We start from the raw sequence: 19,666 nt of genomic DNA on the forward strand, positions 1-19,666 counted from the left end.
ACATTGTGAATGAATGATCAACACATATTTATTGAGTGGATAAATGAATGAAAGTTAATTGGATATCCTATTTTTTTTTCTGTCTTCAAGGACGTTTAACATCTTTATTGGATTGCTGCTTATTCTGACATAATATTTTAGCTGCATAGTTAAACATATATGTCCTAGGAATTATAAGATTTCCTGTTTCTCATGAGAAATCAAACATTGGTCATGTGCTAATAGAATGTTTAATCACTAGCTCACCAGATAATCTGTTCCCTCTTTTTAGTACAAGCACAAAATAGAGAAGGATGGTGAGATGACTGTCTGCTTATTTATCCGTCTTCAGGATATTTTCAAATAATAATTCTGAAAACAGTTATGAGGCCATGTTGTCCATGTCCCACATACCAGGAGGACTGCACCAAAATGATCTAAGAAACTTTGTTATATATCTTTCTTTGTGTTTGTTTTAAAGATTTCAAGTAAATCAATTCTAAAAACACTTTAAAATATAACAAAATGGGTAAAATAAAATTCAGTTAATTGCTAAAGTGATTTTAAATAATATTGGGAAAATAAGTAGGATTTCTTTATTCATTCAGTAAACATTTATTATGGATGAAAGAAGGAATAGAGAAAAAAGCAGAATTATTCAACTCTTATTTTATTTCTGTTTTCTCGCCAAGAAAAATGACCTTTAGAGTAGAAAGAGTGAAATAAAAATGGTCAATAAGGAGATGAAACTCAAGACAAGCAAGCAAATAATAAAAGAATGTTAGTGTCTCTTAATGAGGTTAAGGGAACTCATCCAGATGAGTCACTTCTCAGGATTTTGAAAGAAGTTAAAAATGTGATTACTGAACCACCATACTAGAGAACTGGAGAAGGGCATATACTATTTTTGAAGGAGGAGTTTGAAAATGGAATACCTAACTTACCTCTTGCCAAAATATCTAGAAAAGGAAGCAGTGATAACAGATCATGCCAGACATTTACATTTTTGACAAAGTTACTAAAGTACTATCTCAGGGCAACATTTTAGATATGTTGCCTAGTTTTAAATGAAGTATGTAACAAAAGCTTTCATACAATCCTTGTGTAAAAAATAGAAAAATATAGGAAATAAGATAGTAGGTGTGTAAGGATCATAAGGTGTTAGTGTTGATTCTTCTCTCATAACAGGTTTCAGGTGTGGGCACCTCATATGCAGCACAATCATCCCCTAAGAAGGATGGTCTTGACTGGGTTTGTCTCACTCAGATGTAGGGCTTTCTTTCTCTTACTCTCTTACTCTTATCCCTATCTCTATCATCTCTATAGATAGAAATATATAGATAGATACATATATATGTGTACATATATATGTATGCACACATACATGCCTATTACATATGTGCATATACACATACATACACATATACCTATATATGTATTCACACACAAACACACATATAGTTTAATCTCTGCTTATTGGCTCTCCTGTTTTTGGAAACCTATGCTTATCTCTCCTGGCTTTGGGGTTGTTTTTCATATTAGACACCTTGCATTTTCTTCTATTTTTTTAAGTGCTTTGATTTTGTTTTAATATTTCTTGTTGTTTCATGGAGTCACTTCTGCTTGACCCATTCCAATTTCTGTAGATTTTGTTTCTTAGGTAATGATTCATACCTCCTATGCCAGTTGTTAATTCTCTCTTCAATTCTTTCTTATTTAGGTATAATTTCTTTTCCAATTTCCCCTCTAGTCCTCTCATTTCATTTTAATAACTTTCATTTTCCATTCTTAAAAAAAAGAACCTCTTGCCTCATTTCTTCCAAGAATTCAGGTTGAGCTTGTACACACGATGAAGTCATTCTCTTCTTCTGAATTTGTGTCTTAAGCCTCTCAATTACCATAATATCTCTTTATGTTGGGACTTTTTTTTTCATACTTTGCTCATTTGTGTTAGGGCTAGACTCTGAATATTTCTGGAGGGAATAGCTGGGTCATGATTATTCCTGTTTTGTACCCTCATGAGTCATACTGCTATTTTATTGGTGTCCTGACCGTTGTGTTAAACAAGGATCTCTAGGATAGTTCAGGATGGCAACATGCAAGCTTTCAGTGTGCTTGAAGTAGTCTATTTCAGGGCAAAATCTGAGGGTCTAAGCTTTTCAAATTCATGATTTGGGTTTTGATCTGAACAACACAATTGTGGGCTTGCCCCTGGTTGGAGTACCAGTAGATTGTTACTAGAATTTGCCACCATCACTATGGAAATCTGCATGTTCAGAGTGACAAAACTGCGTACTCCCCTGTGGTATGAGCTTCTGACCTGGTTATACTTCTTTAGGCTTCCACCTGGGCTGGGTGTGGGATTTAAGACCTCTTCCTGCTCTAGGGATCAGAGTCATATAGCAGATGCTTCTATACTTGTTCTTTGCTCAGTATGCAGCCCTGGGCCCATGATATTTCCATGCACTGGACTTTCACCCCTCAGAGCTAGTTCCTTTCTCAGTTTGAATAGGATCTGAGTCAGCTGTTTGTATGAGGGACAGAGCTGCCAGGAGGCACCTGTTTTTGCTCCCTGAATTTCTGCCCCCCCCCACATTTTAAATTGAACTTCTTCTTGCCCTAATGTATAGATATGGTCAAGTCCTCTTTTAGGCACTGTGCTGGAAGGCTTAGTGAAATGTTTCTGGCTAGACTATATCCTCAATTTTCACCAACGTTTTTGTCTCTGTATGCCAACCTGGGTTGGAAAAATTAGTCTTTGTGATTATTTTCCTGGATTTACTAATCAGAATCCATTCTGGTGCTTTTTTCTGTCTTTGTTTGGGACAGCTGGGGTGTACTGCTTCCTCCTCCTCTGCCATCTCACAAAAATCACATGACATAAATTTATAGGAAAGAAATCTGGCCAAGATATAATATCAGAACAATAATAATGCATTGGTTTAGGTATCAAACATTCTTGGTTTCCAAACCCAAATCCCTGCTGCCCTTACATATGTGTCCTGGAAGAATTAGTGTTGGCTCCTTATTAACAATTCTATCTCCATGTCAGAGTAGAGGGAACATACATCAAACCAATCAAAGTGGAGCATTTGGAAATTAATGACAACTGTACTTCTTGGCATGAGATATGTAGGGTAGGAAGTTCCAGCTATCCATCAAAATAGTAACTGTAGTCTAGGCAAAGTAGGGCTTCTCAATATGAGAAGTGATCACAGAAATCTTGTGCTGCAATTTGCAACATCATCAAAAATGTCTAGCTTCAGGGCAGCTAGGTGACACAGCGAATAAAGCAACGGCCCTGGAGTCAGGAGGACCTGAGTTCAAATCTGGTCTCAGGCCCACACTTGGCACTTACTAGCTGTGTGACCGCGGGCAAGTCACTTAACCCCAATTGCCTCACAAAAAAAAAAAGAATAAAAAAAATACCTAGCTGGAACACCAGAACTCCAAATGCTACATTTTCTTCCCCTTCTTCAGTAAACCCCCATGTTCTCCATTACATATTTCACTCATTGTGAGACTTTTGCCAGGACCTTCCAAACCTCCTGCTCTTGGAGACTTCTCCTTCTATAAATTCATGTATAAATTCTGAGATATTTAGTTTCATGATAAACATGGAGCCCATGGCATCTGGATGGATGCTCTCTCTTACATGGATAAATGTGAAGTCCTACCCTACAGGTAAAAAAAAAACCCAAAACATGTCAGCAGGGATTCTAGCAATATTCACAGGTTTATAGATATCAATTTTAGCATGAAGTAAATGATAGTGCCATGGCATTTTAAAATATTTTGAGGGCACATATATAAGCTTCTTGAGAGCAGGGAGTATTTCATTTTTGTCTTATATCCCTAGAATCTAGAAAGGTTCCTGGCATATAGTGGGCACTTAATAAACCTTTATTTAATTGAATTGTATATGAGAGCCATCCCCAAGTATTTGAAGGTCCCTCCTGTGGAAGAGGGACTTAGTTTGTTTTTCTTAGCTCCAGAGGACAGAACTAGAAGTAAAATATGGCAGTTGCAGTTAGGCAGATTTTTGGTTAAATGTAGGGGAAAATATCTCAATGATTAAAGATATACAAAAGTCAAATGGACTAAACTAGATGGTGGTTTCCTCATTAATTGAGGTCTTTAACAGAAGCCTAGATGGGAATTTTTTTTTTTGCAAATGTTGGATAATGGATTCTTAGTTATAGAACAGAGTAAATGACTTTTTAGATTCCTTTCAACTGCAAGAGTCTATGAAATTAAATCGTGTGATACAAAGAAGTTCAAATTTAAAGGAATAGTTCATAAATTTTCTCTGGAGAGGCAAATAAAAGAGATGGTAGAATTGATTTCATCATGTGTCCAGAGGCAATAAGAAACCTAATTTTATGGAATACTTCCTCTCACCTGGTAATGTACAAAGCAGAAGTCAGGAAACAAAGAACTATGGAGATAATTGCAGCTTATGTACCATAATAAGTTTCAGGTGGTGAAGAAACAAAAAAAAAGCTGTGAAAACTTGAAGAGGTAGATATTACAAGTTAAATAAGCCTATACTGTGGTATCTCATGACTTTGATGTAAAAGTAGACTGGACAATAAAAACTATATTGGAACATGTGAATCTGGATTATGAGGTGAATGATGGCAAAATCTTATAGAAGTTACACATCTGAACATCACAAAACATTTTCCTTAAATAGCAAATAGGGAGATTCTAGACACATCAAGCAGTAAATGAAAAAAAAAAAAAAGAAACTGCCTATATCTTCACAGACAGGAAAGTATTGATTAGCAAAGTAGCAGTTATTTCAGAATTTGCTGTCTGTGTGCCACCTGATCAACAAATGGGTAGAACCAAGGTCAAAATCAATACAAAATTCCAAGAAAGAATAAAGATAAGACATCAAGTATAAATCCAGTACAGGAGACAAAACTAAATACATAGGCTAATTAATCAATTTTTAAAGATATTCAAAACAGCACAACAATAAAAGGAATGAAAAGGCCCAGGAAATCTTATCTTAACCAATAACAATCTTTGTCAAATAGGAAGATTTTGTATTCAAGGGACAACATTTACAAAGAGTACAAACTCATGTGCAAAACATTACAAAGGAGGAAGACAGAAGATAAAGAAAAAATCTTAATTTTTAAAAAAAATTTTTCACACTTAATAGCATTGTCTTTTTTTCCAATTACATGTAAAGAAAGTTTTCAATATTCACTTTTATCTAATTTTGAATTCCAAATTTTTTCTCCCTCCTTCCCTCCCCTCTCCCCTCCCCAAGATGGCAAGCAAACATATTAAACAATCATATTAAACATATTTCCACATTAGTCATGTTGTGAAAGAAGAGTCAGAATGAAAGGGAAAAACCACAAGAAAGAAAAAAAGAGAAAAAAATCTGTTTTTATCTGCATTCAGACTCCATAGTTTCTTTCTCTGGATATGGATAACATTTTCCATCATGAGTCTTTTGGAATTGTCTTAGATCATTGTATTGCTGAGAAGAGCTGTCTATCAAAGTTGATCATTGCACAATGTTTCTGTTACTGTGTGTAATGTTCTCCTGGTTCTGCTCACTTCACTGATATCAGTTCATGTAAGTCTTTCCAAGTTTTTTTCTGAAATGTGACTGCTAATTATTTCTTACATAACAATGGTATCCCATTACATTCATAAACCAAGACTTTTTCAGCCATTCCCCAACTGATGGGCATCCCCTCAATTTCCAATTCTTTGCCACTACAAAAAGAGCTGCTTTAAATATTTTTGTACATGTGAGTTCTTTTCTATTTTTTTTACTATCTCACTTATAGACCTAGTAGTGGTATTTCTGGATCAAAGGGTATGCACAGTTTTATAGCTCTTTGGGCTATATTGGATCCTGAATGGTTAGATCAATTCACAACTCCTCCAATAATGCAGTAGTGTTCCAATTTTCCCACAGCTTTCCAATGTTTATCATTTTCCTTTTTTGTCATATTGGTCAATCAGACAGATGTGATGTGAGTTGTTCTAATTTGCATTTCTCTAATCCATAGTGATTTAAAGCATTTTTTCATGTGACTATAGCTAGCTTTAATTTCTTCATCTGAAAACTGCCTGTTCTTATCCTGTGACCATTTTTCAAATGGGGAATGATTTGTATTTCTATAAATTTCACTAAATTTTCCATGCATTTTAGAAATGAGGCCTTTATCAGAGACACTGGTTGTAAAAATTGTTTCCCAGCTTTTTGCTTCCCTTCTATTCTTGGTTGCAATGGCTTTGTTTGGGGAAAAAACTATTTTTGATTTAATGTAACAAAATTTATCCATTTTGCATTTCATAATGTTCTGTGTCTCTTGTTTGTTATAAATTCTTCCCTTCTCCATAGATCTGACAGGTAAACCATTTCTTGCTCTTCTAGTTTGCTTATAGTATCAGCCTCTATGTCTAAATTATGTATCCATTTTGACCTTATCTTGGTATATTGTGTAAGATGTTGATCTATGCCTAGTTTCTGCCATACTATTTTCCATTTTTCCCAGCAGTTTTTGTCAAATAGTGAGTTCTTAGCCCAGAAGCTGGAGTCTTTGGGTTTATCAAACTGTAGATTACTATAGTCATTGAATACTGTGTCTTCTGTACCTAACCTATTTCACTGACCAACCACTCTATTTCTTAGCCAGTAGCAAATAGTTTTGATGATCGCTGTTTTATAATATAGCTTTTGATCTGATATGGCTAGACCACCTTCCTCTGCATTTTTTTTCATGAATTCCATTGATATTCTTCAACTTTTGTTCCTCCAGATGAATTTTGTTATTTTTTTTCTCGCTCTATAAAATAATTTTTTAGCAGTTTGATTGGTATGGAACAGAATAAATTAATTAATTTAGATAGAATTGTCATTTTTATTATATTAGCTTGGCCCACCCATGAACAACTGATATTAGAAAAAATATCTTTAAAAATTGTGGATGAGTAAGGTAGTCATTAAAAAGCCAGCACTCAGAGTCAGTAAGACCTGAGTACAAGTCCTGACTCTAACACATGCTACCTATGTGATCCTGGACAAGTTACTCCTTCAATGACACAGGTATCTTTCTAAGAGTATAAGCTGCAGAATGTTTTCAGATTTGAATTAATAGTATTTCCTTACAGGAAGTTTGCTGCACTTATAAAATCACAGGCTCAGGGTGTTACTTCTGAGAAAACAGGATTTTTTTTGGGTACTTTTTCCTTACTGAGGAAACCTCCTCTGTTAGACTGTTTCTCCTTTAGGACAGAGACTGCCTTTTGTCTCATTTTTTTAATCCCCAGGACTAGCACAGTGACTGACACATCGCTTGAGTAAATAAATAAATAAATGTTTATTAAATGAATGATGAGACTGAAAGCTATTTTTGATGAAACCAAGGTAAAATGGAAGCTTTTTCAGATAATTTTCCAGGATATACCACAGCTTTATAGTTGCTCAGCTAAGTGAGAGGTAAAGAGAATGTGACTGCCTTATGTCTGATGTTCACTAATTTTTAACCATTTGATTTGATAAAAGAAGCTTTAATATTAAATTTATTAGATAGCTAAAAAAGAAAAATGAGCTGTATGTAATAGAAATTAGTGTTTTCCCTTACCTTCCTCTTTTTCTGTTTTATTCTGCTTATTGGAATGTTAATTTTTTTTAATGTTTACTAAGTTCAAAATAAAAACCAAAACCTTTAGAAAAATTTAAGTTTAAGGTGGCTGCAGGATACTACTAAAAATAACTTGCAGGGAAAATGACATAAAAGACAGTATTACAAACATATAATACAGGGAAAAGTATGGTATGGTGGAAAGAGTGATGCCCTTGGAATCACAGGACCTTAGTGGAATCTGAAGTCTGCTGATTGCTCCTTCTTTGTCTTTAGGCAAGTCCCTTTACATCTCCAGACCTCATTTTCCTTAGGTGTAAAATCAGAAAGATTGGATTGGAAGATGTCTAATGTCCCTCTCTGCTCTCAATACATCATTCTCTTTTATTATCTCCATAAGGAGTCATTCTAAAATGGGGAAAATTGGGGAGTATGGGGAAATTTACATATTGTCAAGGAGAGAAAACAAATAGATAAGCAGAGTGCCTCACTGGTTTCCCTCAAATGGTAAAAAGGAAATGAAACACCTCTGATTTATAGTCTGAATGTATCTAATATTGAGAGTTAATGTCTAGGTATAGACACAGGATAGAAGGCTTGGAGAGAGAGAATTCTGTATCATTGCGGGGAGAGATCATACCCATAAAATGGTGGAAAAGGGTCTGAATCTCAATGCAACATATTCCCTTACAACTCTCAATCGTCTTTAGATAATAAATCAAGTACTACAATAGGAGAGTAAGCCCTGTGGATATAAACATTAAACAAACCAAATCATATGATCAATATATTCTTGTTCCAATCTACAATTCTGGTACTTATCAAAAGTGACTATACAAGTAGAGTATATACCTGCTGCCTATTTCTCATGATTTCTACTTATATGAATGAAACTGTGGAATTTTGAGGAAATTAGTGGAAATATTATTAATATGAATAATCATTCCACAAGGTCAGATTCCACTCCATCTATATTTTATAACTCACATCTTTTCACAAATCTCTTAAAGAGATGCCTAACTTTCTTAAAACCTTTCTCTATTGTCTAAAAATATATTTCATATATTGCAGAGCAACAATAAGGCCATCCATTTGTTATATCCCCCATTCTCTTTATATCACCATCACTATCAGTGACATTTTTTTTCTTTTCCAACACATCTCTAACATGTTACCATTAAAAGATACTTTCTAGCCTCCTTTCACTTGGCATATATATTTTCATTGTGCTTTAGGTCACCTGAAATTTTGATTCTTTGAGATCATGGGTATTCCATGATATGAAGCCATATACCATCTTCAAGAGAAAAATGCTAAAAGATAGGCCTTTGTGCCAGGGAACAGCTTCAAAATATTCAAACTGTTCTATAATTTCCCAAGTGCAATTAAATAATCCTGTTATATTCTTCCTTTTCAATTGAATTCCAATGTATTGATCAATTGTGGTTTTTGTCCATGGTGCATGTACCAGTGGGATAAATGAATATGCTATTGATCCAACTGAATGCCATAATAGGGAAAATACACATTCCTTATGTACTTAGTTTTTCCTATGTCAATTGCTATTCTAATCTCTTTTTAGTTGTGGATCTAATTAAAAAGTCTCATCATTCTGGGGCTCAGTGAAATCAATACAATGTGATCAATATCCTGAAATATGTAGGAGGCAAACTTACATATATATGAGTCATTGTTGGAAAAATGTATTTAAGGTTGCACCAAATGCTTTTTTAAAAAATTCATTTTTATTTTATTTTCAGTTTCAAATTAACTTCCTCCCTACATTGTCTTTCCCACCCACTGAGATGGCAAGAAAAACATAACACGTTATAAATATGTATAGTTATAAAAATAAATTCTCACATTAACCATGTTTTTTAAAAAAAAAAGGAAGGAAAGAGAAGAGCATATGCTTCCATCTACAATCTGCATCTATTAGCTCTCTATTTGGAGGTGGCTAGCATGTTTCATCATGAGCCCTTTGGAATTATGATTGGTCATTATGCTGATCAGAGTTGCTAAGTCTTTTGAAGTAGATTATCTTCACGATATTGCTGTTATTGTTAAATTATTCTGGTTTTGCTCATTTCACTTTGCATCAGTTCATAAAAGTTTTCTCAAATTTTTCTGAAACCTCTATCATTACTTACTGCACAATTGTATTCTTCACATTTTTTTTCAACCATTCCCCAATTGAAAGGCATCCCCTTAGTTTCCAATTCTTTGCTACTACAAAAAGAGGTGTTATAAATACTTTCACACATATGGGTCCTTTCTCTTTCTTTGATCTCTTTTGATGCAGTAGAAGTATGGCTGGGTCAAAGTGTCTGCACAGTTTAATAGCTTTTTGGTTTCCAGCAATGTTGGACTACTTCACAACCATCCATGCATAAGTGTACTTACTTTCCCACAGCCTCTTTATTATTTGTCACTTTCCTTTTTTTTTGTTTGAACTGCTGGTCACACCTTGGTTTGATACTCCTGCCCTGGTTATTCTACTGCAGGCTTACATGCTGGGCTAAAGGCTTAACCAAAGTTTCTGCTGCTCTCCTCCTGGGCTCAGAGCCACATGGCTACATTTCTAGAACTTGTTTCTTGCTCTGTACACAGCTAGAAGGGCCCCACCCCTCATCCACTACCACTCCTTTCTACCCTGGATCCATGACCTGGAACTGAGCAATAGGCAACAGAGCTGGCATTTGGCACCCTTTCCTGTACTGAGTACTAACTAGCTCAGCGATCCCTTGGACTCTTCCCCTGTCCTTGTGGTTCGTGCCCTGGTTTTCTGTCTTGACCCCTTTTTTTTTTAAACCTGAGAGTGGAATGCTCCCTACCACAGCTACCAACTTACTGAGCTCCTGGCCAACCCACTGTCTCAAGGATCTGTAAGACCTGTTTGACCATTTCCCTATGCTTCCCTGGTCAGGAAAAAAGGCACTTACTGTGATTTTTTTCTTGGCTTTCCTGATCAGAATTTGGTTCCGCTGTGTTTTTGTGATTGTTGTGGAGGAGATATGCTGGCTGAACTAGGCAAAAAGCCTTCATCTCACTCTGCCACCTTGACTGTGACCCTAAGATGTTATTTTTTTGTAATAAAAAGGCAATAAGTACAGTGAACATCTGTGTTCTTAGTACATCTTAGTCAATTCTATGACCATAGTGATATGGACTGTGATGGAAAACCAGCATTGGAAGCCTTTCTTCTTTTTTCCCTCATTCATGTTTCAAATGACTTATTGTAAACTTAATAGCAAACAGAAATGCAACTGAACATGGTTTGTAATTATTTAGAGTTCAAATAATTATATATACACATATGCTTTCTATAGTCCTACTATTAGTTAATCTTCAAGGAAACAATGTTTTCAGAAAAAGTAGGCATTTTCACAAAAGTTCTAGACCAAAGTTTTGCTTTGTGTTCTTTCTTTCTCTTCCTTCCTTCCTTCCTTCCTTCCTTCCTTCCTTCCTTCCTTCCTTCCTTCCTTCCTTCCTTCCTTCCTTCCTCTCTTTCTCTCCCTTTCTCTCTTTCTTTCTCTCTTTCTTTCTTTCTCTCTTTCTTTCTTTCTTTCTTTCTTTCTTTCTTTCTTTCTTTCTTTTTCTTTCTTTTCTTTCTTCAGCTGGGGGAGAAGTAGTTTTCTTGTATAGCTATGGGCAGGACAAGGTAGCCCCTAACATCCTTTCTAAGACTCTTTAAAGATTCCTGGATAATTCAGAATCTAGGTAATCATTCTTAGAATTTGGAAACATTGGCTACCTCTTTTATTGGGTTAGAAATAATAGTTCCCACTAAATTTCTGTTATTTCCTATTAAAGCTACCTTGTTTTGTTTTAATGCATAGGGTTTGTTTGTTTTGTTTTAGTTTTGCTGTTGTTTTTTCTCTGAAGTGGTAGGCTTTACAACCCAGGAAAAAATGACACTTCCAAACTGATCACTAGTTTTATCTGGATTGTTAAATTGTTTATGAATGTGATACTTATATTGCCTGTCCAGAAAATTCTAATGATTTTGTCAAAGAAAATGTATGTGACAAACTGTTTAGTAGAATAACTTACCGTAAGAATCCTATAAATTCTATCATAGACATTATGTCTGTAATTTGTTTTTATAAGTTGTGTAATATTATGAAAAATAAGAAAAAAGTTTATTTCTGTATCATAATCTCTAGTCATAACAGAAGAACTAATACTTTCTTCACATTTCTTAATGATGCAAATCCCAGATTTACTGTCCAGATATTCAGGACTAAGAATATTGCTGCAGGCTTCTAAATGGGGTTTCTCTGATACTTTCATTTGCCTAATGGTTAAGCCAAGCTTAGCATTTCTTTGCTTCTTTTATTCTTAATACAACTATTTGGTGGCATAATGAAAGCCTATAGGGGAGAAGGCATTTTTTAAATGAACAGGAAGATGCGTGCAGATAGAGTAAGTTTCCTAAATGCTATGTGAATAGACAGGTTCCATTTATATGACATGGATAACCACATTTTGCAGGTGAAAAATGCCACATGTGTGAAAGAAATTTGAAAACTAATGTAAAGTCATGCTATATAAAAATTTTTTTGACCGTTGCGTGTGGCATAAAGTGTTACTGTTTTTGCTTAACTATTATTTCTAGCTCAAATTATTTATTAGTTTATTATTGACTTTTATAGTGGTTCTTTCCCCAACTAGAAAGAATTCTGCATTTAGAAAAAGAAAACCCGAGTTCAAATTCTGACTATATGACCTAGCTATATGACCATGACCAATTCACATTTCTACTTTGTGTGATTTTTAATGATTTTTTTAGTTATTAAGCATTTATTTGGTCTTCCTCATACCCCCCCCTTCTCCTGCACCAGAAAAAAAAGAAGAAAAGAAAAAGGAGAGAAATTCAGAAACCTCATGTCATATATTTGTTGTGAAGCAAAACAGATTCCCATATTGGCCACATCCAAAATCATGTTTCTCAATCTATAGATTCATCTGTGATCGCTTTCTCTCTCTCATGAGGAGGGAAGCATTCTTCACATTAATTTCAAGAACAATAAAAATCATATTATTCTATCATTAGATGCAGAAAAAGCTTTTAAGAAAACATATCACCAATTTCTGTTAAAACGACAATAGCACTAGAAACATAAACCTATCTTTAATGTGATAAATATTATATGTTTGAAAGAAGAGTCAGCATTATATGTAATAAACTAGAGTTTTTTTTGTCCCAATTGGATTAGGGTAAAACAAGGATACCCATTGCCAGCACTTCTAGGTGACATGATTCTAGAAATTCTAGGTATGGGAATAAGATAAGGAAAAGAAAATGAGGAAATCATCATAGCTAAAGAGGTAACAAAATGATCATTTTTTACAAATAACATGATGGTATACTTAGAAAACCCTAGAGAGTCAACTAAAATTAATTGAAATAATGAATTAAGCAAAGTTGCAGGATATGTAGAAATCCACTTGTCTATTTTTTCATCTGTAAAATGAAGAGGTTATACTATATAATATCTATGATCCCTTCCAACTCTAAATCCAAGATCTTCTGATCCCTTGGCCTAAAGGCATTCATTTGTAAGAAATGTATCCTTAACAAAAGTTCAGAACTAGAAAGCAACATAGAAATCTTTTTTTTCCCCCTCTTATATAGGAACAGAGGCCCAGAGAGTTTGAGGGACTTAGCCGAGGTAACTTAGATACTGAAGGGGGTGGCAGAGTTGGGAAAGGGAATTTTTTTCCCACCATGTGACTTTGCTAAATTTTCTTTGACTATAGCTGATTGAGTTGAGCAAATTAAAATTAAAAAAAACATTTTAAATTGTCTAAGACATTGACGAAAAGACAAGTTTTCTTGTCTGACTTCTCTATAACTTTAATATTTAAACAACTTTGATGTATTACCTGGAATTTAAGTAAGTTTTAGGGTTTTTTTTGAGGAAAAAAAATCCTTCCTATCTCAATAATTCTTGTTTGCTTTGGGTACTCTTTCTTTGCCGGGGGGAAAATACTTTCTCCTCTGCACTTGTGTCTGGAAAAGATGTTAACCAAATGCCTTTTTATTCCACAGCTCTGGCTCAGCTGAATTCTTTTTCTTGGAAATGTAAACTTCTTTTTATTGCTGCCTGGGAATATTGAGCCTTCCTGAAAGCTTTGGTGTACCTTTTTTGTTTAAGAACTTGGAAGGCACTTTCTGGTAAAAGATTGTTCGATTGGGTTTTGATTAATGTTGAGAATATTTTGCCTTCTAATTTTATCCCAGGTCATCACAACTCTTGATTTAGTGGATCTGGACTAGACATCTTGATTTTCATGTTAAATGTTTCCTTTTCTTATTCATAATTAATTATTTTCTTATCCTACTTGGTAACATCTTTCCTAAATGCCTTCAGTCTATCACATTTTGAATACAATATAATTAAAACACAGTATAATATGAAGTACAATTCCATTTAACAGTTTACTCCCATGCATCTTTATTATATATTCAGAGAATCATGTGGGATACTAGGGAAGAGATATAAAGAGATGGCCCCAGCCTTGCTAGAGCTTACTGCATAATAGGGGGAGATACAATGCATACAAATAGCTATGATAAAAAATACAAAATAGAATATGGTACTCGGAAAATCTGTATACATTATAATATACATAATTATATCACTTTATATTATACAGTACTCTGTATTATATTACACATTATATTCATTATTATGAATTATATTAGATTGTATTATGAAATTATATACTATTATATATTGCTATATTATACATTATATATGTGCATATATATGGGTATGTACATGTGTATATGAGATAAATTAATATTATACCATTATATTATTAAATGTTTATTAACTTGTGATTCGCACTTTTCCTTCTTCTTTAAAACCCATCTCATGAAAAGGTCAGTCAGCTTCTGAAGGGCATGGCTGAGTGATGACATTTGCTTCTAGCCCTTAAGGCACATGCTTGTTAGTTGAGTGATACCCCACACAACTGGGAAACCTAATTCCTGATTAGAGTTTAGGGCAATTCACCTCATGAAGGAAAAAAAAAAGAAACCTGTCTGGAAAGATCCTGATGGAGATGGCTTCCCCTGCCCAATTGCCTTGAGGCCACTGAGTTTCATAATCAAGCCAAGTTCTCAAAAGGAAGAGCTGAAGACTTTTAGCCTATCTCCTCATTAAATGTCTGCCATTTAGGGCTGAGTTTCACTTGTCAGAAGGGTTCTTTTTTAGAAGGGACTTAACTGCATTTTAGAGTCTCCCTTGGCATCTTTGGTTATTGAGAGAAATCACTGACCATTAATTTATTGTTTGCCAGCTAGCCTAATTAATAAATTGATTATTAATTACCTAGAGACTGTCTCTCAGTGTGTTCATTTGCCTCATATGTACATATATATGTGGTGGACATACATATGTATTTTATATATATATATATATATAATTTATCATATATAATTTGATTCTTACAACAACATTATGTATTAAGTACTAATACTTAATTTTAGAGAGAGAAATCTGAGACTGAGTGTGGTTGAGTCACTTTTTTCTATGTCACACAGCTAGTAAGTTTCTGGGGGAGATTTAAACTCAGGTGATTCTATCTCCTATGCCACCAACATGCCTCTGCATACCAAGAGTTATATGAAGCTTTAGCAGAAAAAAATAAAAGGTCAACTTTTGACCTGGATATCAGGGAAGTTGTCATGGAAGAAAAGGCATCTTAGGTGGATCTTAAATGATGGGTAGAATTTTGACATGTGGAAATAGGTTAGGATGAGGTAGGTTGAGAAAAACATTCCCTGAATAAAGAAAGGCATGAATTAAGATTTGGATGTAAGAAAGCTAAGAATAAAGTAAGTAATTATCTGTGGCATAGATTATTACATGAAGGAGCATAATGTGAAATGAGATGGGAATAGTAAGGGAGTGCTCAACTGTGGAAGGTCAGGAGTGTCAGGCTAATGAACTGAGACCTTATTTCATAGGAAGGTGCTAGGTAACCATGAAAAGGTTTAGAGCATAGGAATGACATGATTGAATCTGAGTGTAATCTGATAGTGATGTGAAAGGGTAGGTTGCAGTAGGGCAAGATGGCAAGTGGGAATTCCAGTTGTGAGCATATTACATTAGTGTTTATGGGAGTTAAGGAGAGCCTGGCCTAGGGTTATAGCAGTGGGAAGATAAATATGTTTTCCTTGATTTAATAATCAAATGTACCCAAAATAGGAGTTGCTATGAGAGGCTGTTTCATTTTGGTCTTTAAAGCAGAGAATAGATAATTGGGGAAGTTGTATGGGCTGGCATATTCCAGCATGTATTCAAGCATTTGAAGTAACTTCCAAAGAACAAGTTTAAAGTACAGTCCTATGGCATTTCCAGTGCAGACTTTATGCCCAGTTGACCCATTAGTCAATAATTTTTGTAGTTCCTTCTTTGTTCTCATAGGAGACCAATGACACAGAAGGGTGATGTCTTGACTTGCATTTGAATTGGAATTCAATGAGGCAGAGCTGTGCAAAGTCATCAGCCTCATTCTCTCCTCCAGTGTCATTGAAGTCCAGTGGCAAGACAAAAATTATAATAACTGGAGATATCCCAGGATGCAGTGAATGGCCTTGGTCTTTCTAAGTTATGGTCATTCCTAGCACTCAGTTTGTCTAAGGCAAAGCCCATTCAATGACTAAGGGCTAGGTAAGAATTGAGACAAAGGATGGACTAACTTACCATCATAAAAATATCAATGTGAGAGAGGAAGACCCTCAACGTTTCTGTTCTGGCCAGAACAGAAAACAATTGCAATTATATTCATTCTAAGCCATCAAAACCTGTCATAGAGGCTTGGGCTGGGGACCATTGTTTGCTAATCCATGAAAGCTGGAGTGACTTGAGTTTAAAGGTATAGTCAAATACCTCTGTTTGAAACACAGTGGGCTGGTCCAGAGAACTCCTTTAAAACAATATTTTTAAAAGCTTGCTTTCTCAGAGCTATATTTCAGGAAATCATAAATGAAAACTGCACAGGCCAAAAAATAAATTTTCTCAGATTTTAGAAAAAATCAAGTTCCCAAGCCCCAAAATATCTTACAAAATATAGGCAACCAAAAATTATATTTGTATGTACAGTGGAGAGGACCATATTGGCAAGGGGCTGTAATTGTGTGTGGTTGCAAAGGAGGCAGAATAGACATCTTCCCCCACCTTCCTCCAAATGATACTTTCATTCCTTCCATGTCCTTTTTTCCAGAGCTAGTTCTGGGCATTTGCAGACCCTCAGTTCTTCCAAGGTGGCATAATCCAAGGAGAAGTCACTGTTCTCCTGGTTTATGCTCTGGTGTGTGAACTACCCCAAGCACTGTTCTATGCGGGAGCCATGAGCAGGGTCCCTGACCCTCAACTATGAATTGCTAATACTATCACTCACCTCCCAGGGTCTTCTGAATCAGCAGGGCCTGCCAAATGAAATGACTGCGGCTATTGGAGATCTGTTTGAAGACTGTCCAGGGCATGGGAACCCACCACCACTCCAGTATCTTTAAACAAACCTTACCCCAGATGATCCTCTGAGCATCTCTTAGGGCTCATTCTCTTCTCCCCACTTAAGTCAAATGCTATATACACCATAAAATCTTTGTCAACCTGGTAATGTAGAGATTTGGTGGAATGGAGTGTGTTAGTATCAGGAAAAGTTTGGCCTGAGTTGGGCCTTAAAAGAAGGGAATCCAACAGCCAGATGGGACAGAAAAAAGTCTCTTGTGAAACCAGAGCTTTGAAAATGTGCTGAAGTTTTTCAGAGTGAGTCTCTTCTATTTTAGAATTTCATATTTCAAATGTCATCTACTCTGATGTTTTATCATGGCATGAACATTACCCTTGAGTTTTTAAAGGCTATGAGGACAGAGAACAAGCTTTAACAGAAGCTACTGAGTTGGAAAGGCTTCATGTACATGCCTGCATGTCTTGTATATCTTAGCCCTGGAGAAATACCTTGTTCAGTCATTTCCATCATGTCTGACTCTTTGTGACCCCATTTAGGATTTTCTTGGCAAAGATACTGGAGTGATTTGCCATTTCCTTCTCCAGATCATTTTACAAATAAAGAAACTGAGGCATGCAGGGTTAAGTGACTTGCGCTTGCACAGGGTCACACAGCTAGTAAATCTCTGAGGCCAGAGATGAACTCAGAAACATCAAGTCAAGTTAATCAACCATGTCAGTCCTTTCCATGTATTAAACACAAAGCACTCTAAAATAGAAAACTTGAATCATTCTTATTTATAATGTGTGTTGTTATTATTAGGGCAAATAAGTGAGTCACCTCTCTGATCTGCAGGATCTAGATAACATATGCTGAGGCTAAGTGCTGAAGAAGGATGATGCAGCAAATACTGAGTGGTTCTTGGGTCTCCATAACATGGCTGGGGAGTTGTGTTCTATCATCCCAAGGTGTGAAGCCTTAAAATAACTGAGCCAGAATACATGTGGCCTGGGATCCCAAAGATCAAAGTATGTGTATGGGGATTACTGCTTGCCTCTATTACATATTTATAGGCGTGCTGGAACCAACCAGCTCCTGAGACCCAATTGTTAAATGTTCAGCATGAGTATTTACACCATAGAAATCAGCAAACACTACAAATCATAAAGCGTGTTTTTTTTGTTGTCTAGACTTAATAAAATGATGGAGAAAATGTTCATAACGCATATTAAACTTAAAAGTGTATCATGCATACAATATTTTTTCTCCCCTGAAGAGCTGGTTGTTAAACATTTATCAGCACAACCCTGGTTGTAATGTTTGCTATTCAAGGCATCCCAACAGGCCTCTTTATGTCCCTTCATAAGTCTGCGTCCCCTCATAAGTGTAGCTATGCAAAAGTTGGGAATAACTTCAGATGTTCTGTTAGCAGTAGAGCTAACTAAAGAGGAAAAAAAGATAATGATTAAGGAAAGTGAGTACAAAGAGTGACAAATGTCACCTCAATAGTGAGATAACAGCTCTAATTTAAAAGCTAGAATAAATCTAATTATTATGCGGGGGAAAGAATGATCTCCTCCTTTGCTCACTATGGTCATATACCCAGAACCTGGAAACCTGACATGAGTGGACTATTTTGTTTCTGTGAACATGTACTTTTTGTATTATTGTCTGCTATCACAGGTCATAAGTAGGAATTCTGGTGCCTGAGGCAAAATGAATTAAGAATGGCAGGGGTGGGAGTGTGGAGGGTGGAGAGGGAAATGGAATACCAGGCTACTCCTGCACAGAGTTGAAGTAGACTGGAACCAGAGGTAATGGTAATTGGGCATGTTGAGGAAGTAGAAGGCCAGGGTATTCAAATGAATCAGAAGTTGTGGTTGAGAAGAAAACTATGAATCCTGTTGTGAATTGAGAGATCAAGCTGGGCTGGGGAGAAAGGTTGATACATCCCCCTTCACATCCTGATTCTGAGGAGGGAAAGCCCTGTTTGTTCCCTGCTAATTTTGGCTTCTCTGATCTTGACTTATTCTGAGGGGCAGGAATCCCAAGGACAGGAATTATGCTTCACATTTCTCCTCTATCTCTTCCTTAGCATAGTGCTGGGTATGTATTAGGTCATCAGTACTTACTACTTACATTTTTTTTTGATATCTCATCTCTTAGTTCAAACAATTCATCTTCCCAGCAATGAATAAGAAAAAGCATGTATTTGATATTTATTGAGTGCCAGACACTGGTACTAGGTGCTGGGATATATATAGTGATGCAATCCCTGCCCTCAAGAAACTTATATTCTAATAATAGAATACAATATACATAGCAGAATGGCAGCCAGAAAAGGGTGTTTTGATCTGGGAGTCATAGGAACTGAGAGTAGAACACAGGTTCCAGTTGTGGTTTGCCCTTCATTATTGAAGAGGATCATGATATCAGGGATCATGCCATGACTTGCAAGTGAATTGGATTACGGTGAGAGAAGGCTGAGCAAAGTCACCAGCCTCACTTTCTCCCACAGAGAAATGTGGGTCCAGTGGTAAGATATTGATCAGGATGATTGGAGATGGCCCAGGATGCAGTGGGAAACCTTGGCCTTT

Source organism: Phascolarctos cinereus, unplaced genomic scaffold, assembly GCF_003287225.1.
Source record: "Phascolarctos cinereus isolate Bilbo 61053 unplaced genomic scaffold, phaCin_HiC Scaffold_7;HRSCAF=346, whole genome shotgun sequence".
NCBI lineage: Eukaryota > Metazoa > Chordata > Mammalia > Diprotodontia > Phascolarctidae > Phascolarctos > Phascolarctos cinereus.